The following is a 9,910-nucleotide window of genomic DNA, read 5'->3' as shown; positions in this document are numbered from 1 at the left end:
ATGTAAACTACTTTGTTCTTGGTTTGGGGTGGGGTGCTCTCTTAGTACTGTCTTGTTTTTCCAATCTTCTTTAATTAATTTTGTTTACTAGAGGTTTTTTTTTTTTTTGTCCTAAGTCTTATAAAGAAGCTGAGTTTTAAATACTCGCACTTTTGTTTTCTCGACATTGGCTTCAATATTATTTCAAATTTAATGTAAGAAAATGAAGAGAAACATAAATTTGGATCTTAAATTTTCCATATATAGGACCCAAATATAAATATAAAAAAAGTCTTTATTCGACAATCTCAAACACACTGAGATGCTACTATTGGCTGCATTAATATAGCAAAGTTGTTGGGGAAAAAAAATGTGGAGCTTTCATGAGTAACAATCCAAGTATGACATTTGAGTTTTAGGACTCAAGCACGGTTTATTTTCAATTTTTATTCCCGACATTCATAAGTAGTTTTTTGCTAGTAGATAAAACATTTTTAAAATATAGTTTAGCTAGAAATTAGTTTTAAAATATTGGAATTGTTGTAATAAGTGTCCCTTTTAGTTGATTCTATAGAGTTTCCATGCCTTCATAAGCTCAAGTCTAGAGGTGTTTTCATTCACTAATTCAAGATACTAACATTTAGATTGCTAGCAATCTCGACTCTTTATCTTAGAACGAACTTACAGTGGTCGTGAGCTTATTGTGGCCTTAGAACTTATTGTAAATGTTGGTTTTACTTTTAATAGACATCTCATAAAGAATCAAGCGCTTCCAGACTTTACTTCGACAACTCACTCAAGATAATTGTACAATAATTTTGTACAAGAATTTTGCATGGAAAAGTTTTTCTTTGTACATAAACTTGATGAAAATTTTAAATCGAGAATTAGAATGTGTAAAAGTTTTGTATTTTTTTTATTGTTTTAATTCAATTATTAAGAAAAGTAGTATAATTACAAATAAACCAATACTAATTCAGAGAATTTTTTATAAACTTACAAAAATTACAAACAAAAATGATATTAATTAATAATTAAAATTTGAGCCTTATTATGGTAATAATGATACTAGATAATTTCCAAAAAAACTCGTTGTTTTAACAGAAAAAAAAATTATTATATATATATATATATATATAAAATATTCCACGTGCAACGCACGCCCATAACTAGTATTTTAGGCCCAGTTCTTGGAATGAAGCCAAGCAGCAACAGCGGGAGGAGGCGCCAAGGTGGAGTTGGGCTGGGCTGGTAGGCCATGGGAATTAGTTGCTGCACACGCGCGCGTTAAGACAGCACACCTCGCTATTTTTGGGCTTTTAATGACGGAAGCCTTGGGCCCATTGTCAACACTGCTCGCCGGCCCATCTGTTACGATTTCTGTCCATTAGTTTACTGGCTTTTACAAATGGCCCCATATCCATATCCATATCCACATATGAGTACGTCCATATTAATCCCAACTAATTCCCGTGGCCCACCCCAGCCCAGCCTCAGCGTGATACATGCCTATGATATGACATTAGACCTAGCAAAGCAAATTAGAAGGAATAATTAAGTGGATTATCGGGTAGCGATATTATAATTTATATTCGACTCAATTAAGTGGCGGATTTATAAAAGTTTGGATTAGATAATCCCTAACGGATGACAGATAGTCCATCATTTTCATTTTTAATATAATTTTTTTATAGTAATTTTTTTATAACACAATAATTAAAATTAATTTTAGAAATATAATTTAACAATATATTAAACATTTAGGAGCTAATCACAAAATTATAATTTTTTTTTAAAGTGTGAATTTAGATACTTTTGTTTTGATCACAAGAAAACTAAGTATTTGGACTTGAGTTTGAATGTGGGCTTAGGGTAGGCCTAAAGATATATGTACTAGTACAAAAGTAGAGAGTGCGGGATTAGGTCCTTACCAATAGAGCTTATTTTAATTGATTTGATGTCTAATAAGTATGAACATATAAGATAATCAATGAATTTAAATATTAGTTGCTAGCGGATAAGTGCATATCCATTAGATAAAATTCTAAATCCACCAATCAACTCATTTAAAGGTGGATAAAAAAAAGTTCAAATAATATTCTACTCATTTAATGTGCGGATCGATTATGAGTCAATTTAAATGGGTTGGATTTGATTCGAACAACAACAACAATAACAAAACCAAGTCTTAGTCTCACTAGGTGGGGTCAACTATATGAATCATTTTCCTCCAATTTATATGATCATGAACTATTTCTTTTAATAAATTTTAGAATACTAAATCCTTATTTACTATCTCCTTTCAAGTTATTTTAGGTTTACCCCTACTTCATTTAGTGCTCTCCACAGTAATTAAGTCTACTCCTTCGAATTAATAGATTTGTATCCATTTTTTCAGGTATAGACGGTATATTCCCTTTCTTTTCTTGTTTATCTATTTTCTTCTATTTTTTAAAATAATGTAATTTCAATTATTTTATTTTTTATATTATTTATTGATATATGGGTTCCCATGGACCTCTTTTTTTTTTTTTGAACATAATATTTAATTAAAAATATGACAGTGATTTTTTATATTATTTATTTATATATGGGTTCCCTTAGTGGATCCCTTTTTTTTTTATTATTTATAAAAAAAACCATAATATTTAATTAAAAAATATGACAGGTGATTTTTTATATTATTTATTTATATATCGGTTCCCTTAGTGGATCACTTTTTAAAAAAAAAAACATAATATTTAATTAAAAATATGATGAGGATTTTTTATATTATTTATTTATGTATGGGTTCCTTAGTGGATCTTTTTTCTTTTTTTCTTTTTTTCTTTTTTTTATTATAAAAAATATCATATATGATTAAAAATATCATGTGATTGGGTACAACAAAATTCGTACAAATATTTGTAAGTGAAGGATTGTCGGTAAATTTTATTGGCTGGTTGGTCAGTGTTGGATTAAAAGTTTTTTTTTTCTTTATTTTGGGGCGAGGGTGACTTTTTTACCAAAATATTTTTTTTTTTAAAAAAGCCATAACATAAGTGTAGGGTAGTTAGGATAAAAGTTAGGGAAATGTACTCATCCGACATTTGAAATGTTGGTTCTACTTAAAAAGAAAAAAAGTTAAAACATGAATTGATGGGTGAAAGATGAAATCAATCTTGAGTCAACCAGAATGGGTATGGACATCCAAATTTGGGTCATCAAACTCAAGTTTGGTTTTTGGATATGAGTATTTAGGTATTTGGGTCAAAATTTCATGTTCATGCCAAGTTCGAATTTTTACATAGTTTTTATTCAAAATTTCAAGGATTCAATTTAGGTATTCTGATCCTGAGTTCACACATTCCTTTAAATTCTGAATATTTGAACCCTACTCGCTTTGATTGGGCCCACCCTTACATTATCCATGATCAATTTAACCCAAAACTTAAAACAGTCACATAGTAAAGTTTAAGGAAAAAGATACCAACATTTTCGCTCCTTTATTTCTGAATCTTTCAATATGCAAACTTGTTCCTTCTTTTTGCCTGAACTCACTTAATTCTCTACTGCCAAACTGTTGTGAAATAATGCCTCTTTAAACAATGCACAGCGGAATAACAATATTGTTGTAAAGGATCAAACATACACTTGCAATAATCTAAATGGTGAATACATAATACATCCACAACTATAGCAATATAAATAAAACAATAATAAAGGCAATGACTGTAAGATTCCATACCATTATATATGGATTTGATATTTAAAAAAGGGTAAAGTGATAATTTGGGTAAGCTTCGTCGACAAAGTTAGAGTTCGTCGATCAAGTCCCTTTTGTTCTTGGTGACGAAATTTAGTGTCTCGTCGACGAGGAGATCCCGAGGGATTTTGGAAAATCTGGAACCTCGGCTCGTCGACGAGGCCACCGTCTCGTCGACGAAGGTAATGGCTGACTCATCGACGATGTTGACCTTATAGGTCACGCCCGGTTTTGATTATGACAAATACTCATTGTGTCTAATGGGTGTTTGAGGTTTTGTGTAGGAACTAAAATTTGCCAAGATCGAGATGTGCACAAAGAGGAACTGAAGCTGAAGACCCATTTTATGATTGTATTGTATTTAATTCATATGCAAAGGGTCTGTAATAGTAAATAGGTCTTTGGTTTGTTATAAGCTCACACACATCACATGCACGATAATACGTAAGCTCAAAACAAACCATAAACTAAAAGTGACCTTAGAAAGACCTTAGGGAACACCCTTCGGTTGACCAACGTTGGATTTTTTTGGTGTCTTTAATTGGACATAAATGACCCTAGGACACATACCATTGCACCTATGATTATTAGGCACTTGAATAGGGTTTGTGTGTTTCAAGATAGGACCGAAATGCATACATTGTACACTTTCGGTCGACCAACCTTGGCAGTTCATTCTGCCCCGGTCGATCGAAAAAGGCCTAGGTCAACAGTTGACCAAGGTGCTGGTCGACCGAACCAGTGTAGTACAAAAAGCCCCGGTTGACCGAAACCTCCTGGGTCAGCAAATTGACCATTTGGTCGATCTAGCCAAATTTGTATACTAATTACCTTGTCGACCGAGGGTCTTTGGGAGAAATCCCAACTGTCTGGTCGACCGAACCATTCAGTTCAAATTGTCTTGGTTGACCGAACCTTGTAAAGTGGAAAATGCTCACTTTAGGTTGACCGAGCCCTCAGTTCAAAAACCCCCTGGTTGACCGAACCATATGAGATCTGGTCGACCGAAACCTTTCCGGTCAACTGGACCTCTCGGGTTGCCCTGATTTTTACCGCAGTTAAACATTTTTTAAACAGGGTTAAAACATTTGAAATATCATTAAACTTTCCTAATAATACCAAATAGGTCCCTAATGGTCATATCTCTTCCCATGTCCATATATATGAGATCATTTGTGCAAATTAAGAAGAGATTAGAAAATTGGTTGTTAGAAAAGGTGTATTCCCAAGAGGGGGGGGGGGGTAAATTGGAATTTTAAACTTTCTTCCTAGGTTCAAGTAATCCTACAATCAAAACTACACAAACCTAGGATTTTTTTATGTGATTCCAAATGCGTAGATAAAAATGATATGGAAATTATATCAAACGCATCATTCACACCAAAACATACATGTGCGGTAAATATAAAGAACAAAAATATAAACAAGGCACACGATATGTTATCGAGGTTTGGCCAACTGTGCCTACGTCCCCGCCTTTAGCTCGCAAGCCGGAGGATTCCACTAATAGCTCACTTAAGGGTGAGCAACACTGTTTACAACCAGGTCAAATTAACACAGTGCTGACCTCAACCTTAACTAGGTCAACTAGCGGGGTTGACCTCAACCTACATGCCTTAATAGGACGACGCACCTAACTTTCCTAATCGGGTCTAAGCCAATCCGGGACTATTCCAGGGCTAGTCTCCTCTTTAGGCCTGTGCCTGGAAATACAACATATGTGTATATAATCAGATGGTACATTGATTGTGCTTTCGTGTAAAGCAGATATGTATCTAAATGCGCGCAATAACATACACCATAATATGATTTAATATGTAAGTTCAATGTGGTCTAGATGGTTCAACTCTCAAAAGTATTTTTTATTAGTGTAATGCATACGTGAGAGTGTCAAAGAAAAAATCTTTGTATCACAAGATATTTAGTTCATATGTTCACACAAAGATGTCAAATCTCAAGTATTTTAATCAGTAGGATATTTCAAGCATGTAAGTATCAAATGAAGTATATGCTTGGTTTGCAACAGATGTGTAATCTTTGTATTCAACAAATAATATATGAGTGAATGTATATTGCAACAAAGATCACTATCACAAACACAAATATCTTTTCACAAATATATCAACATAAATCACACAAGATATTTGAGTATGTTTTGAAAATGATTTTGCAACCCAAAGACAAATACAAGCTTCCTAAGAAATTGCAACACAAATGCATTACTCAGAAGCTTAAGCAAGTCTTCTTAGGATAGGTTTATTAGCAAAAGCCCCCTAAGAATCCTTAGGTTTGGCTTTCAAGAAAATCGTGTCAAACAAATACAACCAGGAGAGCAAATCTTCCCAAACACACACTCAATCCACTTACAAATGATGTATGCACTATTAAACAATAAGCATGAGTGAATGAGGCTAAAAAATGGGTAGTATAGGCTTTGGAAATTTCAAAGAATTTTTCCTAATCAAAGTGGTTAATCCATTGTTAATTTTCTCAAATAATCTCATATATATAGGCATGAGAGAAAATATGACCGTTAGGGACTTATTGGGTATTATTAGGGAAGTTTAATGACGTTTAAAGCCTTTTAACCTTGTTTAAAAAAATTAACTACGGTAAAAAAATTAGGGCAACCCGAGAGGTCCGGTCGACCAGGACCTAGCGAACTTTAGAACTGAAGGCATGGTCGACTAGGAGAGGGCGATTTCTTAATTTTCTGAGGTTCGGTCGACCATGCCATTTTGAATTGGCTGGTTCGGTCAACCAGACCGCTGGGATTTCTCTCGAGGACCCTCTGGTCAACCAGGTAGTTGGAGTACAAAAAGGGTCGGTCGACCAGATGGTCAAACTTTTGACCCAGGAAGGTTTCGGTCGACCAGGGCCTTGGTCAATCAGTTGACCCAGGGAGGTTTCGGTTGACTAGGCCAAAATGAACTGGCTTGGCTGGTTAATCGAAAGTGCACCATGTGTGCATTTCACTCCCGCTTCGAAACAAACAAGCCCTATTCAAGTGCCTAACAGACATATGTATAAATGTGTGTGTCCTAGGGTTACTTGGGGTCCAATTTGAAGACATCGAAAAAGTCCGGTGTCGGTCGATCGAAGGGTAGACTATAAGGTCATGCTAAGGTCATTTTGCATTATGATTTGGTTTGAGCTTACAAGATAAACCATGTATGTGATGTGTGTGCTTATTACAAACCAAATACCCTAATTACTATTACAGACAAATTTCACTAAAAATATTACCATTAAGAGTATGAATTTGCCTTCAAGCTTTGAGCTTTCACGTGCCATTAATGATCTGCTAATATGGACCTGCACATGAACTAGATATTTATTAAAAACCGGAGTATTTGTCATTATCAAAATCGGATGTGACCTATAAGGTCAACATTGGGTTAGGGAGAAATTCTTTGAAAATCCAAAAGCCCATAATACTCATCTTTGAGCCTCCAACACTTATTCTTACCAGATCTTACTTCTAAAATATCTTTGTAAGTGTGTTTAAATGTGGTTGTGCATAAAGGTTTGCTCTCCTTGCTCTAGTTGCTTGATATAATTTTCTTGAGAGCTAAATCTAAGTATTCTTAGGAGACTTTGTTAATAAGTCTCACCTAAGAAGACTTTTATTAAACTTCTGAGTGTTGCATATCTATTGCAACATCTTGAGAAGATTGTATTTGTTTTTGTTTGAAAAATCTTTTTAAAATCATTTTCAAACATCTAGTGTGCTTTATATTGAAAAATATATTTGAAGAGATATTTGTTTACGTGATAGTGATCTTTGTTGTAATATTCATTCACTCATATATTATTTGTTGAATACAAAGATTACACATCTTTTGCAAACCAAGCATATACATTACTTGATATTTACATGCTTGAGACATCTTGCTGATTGAAATATTTGAGACTTGATATCTTTGTGTGAGCTTACTGATTGAATATCTTGAGACACAAAGATTGCCTGTTGACACTCTCACGTATGTATTACACTAATAGAAAATATATTTGAGAGTTGAAACATTAGACCAAACTGAGTTTACATATTCAATCATTTGTGGTGTGTGTGATTGCACGTAACTAGGTACACATCTGCTTTACCTGAAAGCACAATCACTGTACCATTTCATTTATTGAGAAAAACTATTGTATTTCATGCACGGACCTGAAGAGGGAGACTAGCCCTAGAATAGTCTTGGATTGGCTTAGACCAGGTTAGGAAAGCTAGGTGCGCCATCCTGTTAAGGCGTGTAGGTTGAGGTTAGCCTCGCTAATTGACCTGGTTGTAATCGGTATCGCTCCACCCTTAAGTGAGCTATTAGTGGAATCCTCGGGCTTGTGAGTTAGAGGCGGGGACATAGGCATAGTTGGCCGAACCCCGATAACATATCGTGTGCCTTGTTTATATTTCTGTAATTTATATTTACCACACATGTATGTTATGGTGTGAATGATGCATTTGATTTAATTTCCACATCATATTTATCTACGCATTTGGAAATTGCATAGACAGACCCTAGGTTGTGTATAGATTGTTGTTGGATAGATTAACCTAGGAGAAAAGTTTAAATTTCCAATTTACCCTCCTCTTGGGAATACATTAATTCTAACAATTGGTATCAAAGCCTCGTTGCCCTTGACTTGAACATTTTTGCAAAAAGATCGCAATGGCTCACATTGGTGTATCCCCATTCGGTGAGGGTCAGTCACCTTTCAGTCCTCCTATGTTTTGTGGTGTCAATTACACCACTTGGAAAATTAGAATGAGCGTTTTCATAAAATCAATGAACTGGAGGGCCTGGCAGGTGATTGTTAATGGAATTTGTATGCCTGTAGAAAATGATATTAATTCGATGCATGCAAATTCATATACCATGGACATGTTATATTATGCTTTAGACTCTCATATTTTTCATGAGTTTATGGCATGTAGAAATGCGAGGGAGATATGGGTTGAGCTGGAAAAGAGATATGGAGAGACCCAGGAAAAGGAAACCATCACTCCAGAGATATCATGTTCAGATGATCAGGGAATGGTAAGTAATATGAATAGTTCATCAACAGAACAAGAGGTATATGATTCTCACTTTGGCTCGTTTGAGGATTCATGTGTTGAATGCGATGTCGCTACATGTGCTGAATCATCTGTTAAATACCATGATAATTCTATTGATGATGCGTGTGATGATTCTTATGCTGAATGTTGTGTTATGTCTCATGCTGAATCATTTGTTCATAATATTGTTAATGATGTATATGATGATTCCTATGAAAAGCATTGCAGCATATCGTACGATGAATCATCTGAGAATATCTGTGATAGCCCTATTGAACATGCATGCAATAATTCATATGAAAACTATTGTGTTAATTCTTATGATGAATCACGTGCTAAATTAAATAATAAAAGCATGCTATCATTTGAAAAACTAGAAAAGACTTTATTGAAAATGAATAAATTTCTAGTTTAGATATCTAAGTAGAATTCATTTTTGAAAATTGAGAGGAAGGGGATAGCTATACAGTTAAAAGAATTAAAAGATTATCATGCTATCCTTGAGAAGAGAAAGATTAAGAAGATATTGAAGATTATCTGCTTAGAAAAGGAAATAGATGATTATTCTATTGTTGCACCCAAAGTAGAATATAAAAAGAATAATCATAACGAACCCTTAAGAGCCAAAAGAAATAAATTTTTCAAAGAGGGTTCGTATCATAAGTCCCACAGTCATACGTCGTCAAATAAGAATATAACAAGTAAGCATAATCTGTCACATGCATATACATTTCGCTTATCTTGTAAAATGAAAGGGCTTATCCGACTTAGAAATGCTAGAAGTATGGACAAAGAAATTATGTGGGTTATTATGAAAGAAAACCTCATAGGTCCTAAGGAAAATTGGATTTAACTTAATAATACTATTTAAATATTTAACGCTTCCTTAGATTTTAGGTTTAGGTTTAGGAGGTTGTGACGACTGTAGGTTTGGGAAGTGGTTGTTGCTTAAAATCAAAATCTTAGTATACGCACTCACTAAACACTATCCAGTCATACTAAGAATCCTTATCCATTTCCAAATGGACTGGGCATCATTGCTAAGCAAATATTCCCAAAATGCTTAACTCATACTTTAAAACAAAACATCTTAAGTTAAGCAACTATTGTCCGTTGCACAAAAATGA

Source organism: Malania oleifera, chromosome 6, assembly GCF_029873635.1.
Source record: "Malania oleifera isolate guangnan ecotype guangnan chromosome 6, ASM2987363v1, whole genome shotgun sequence".
In the NCBI taxonomy this organism is placed as follows: Eukaryota; Viridiplantae; Streptophyta; class Magnoliopsida; order Santalales; family Ximeniaceae; genus Malania; species Malania oleifera.
Note: the sequence above shows the minus strand (reverse complement) of the source record.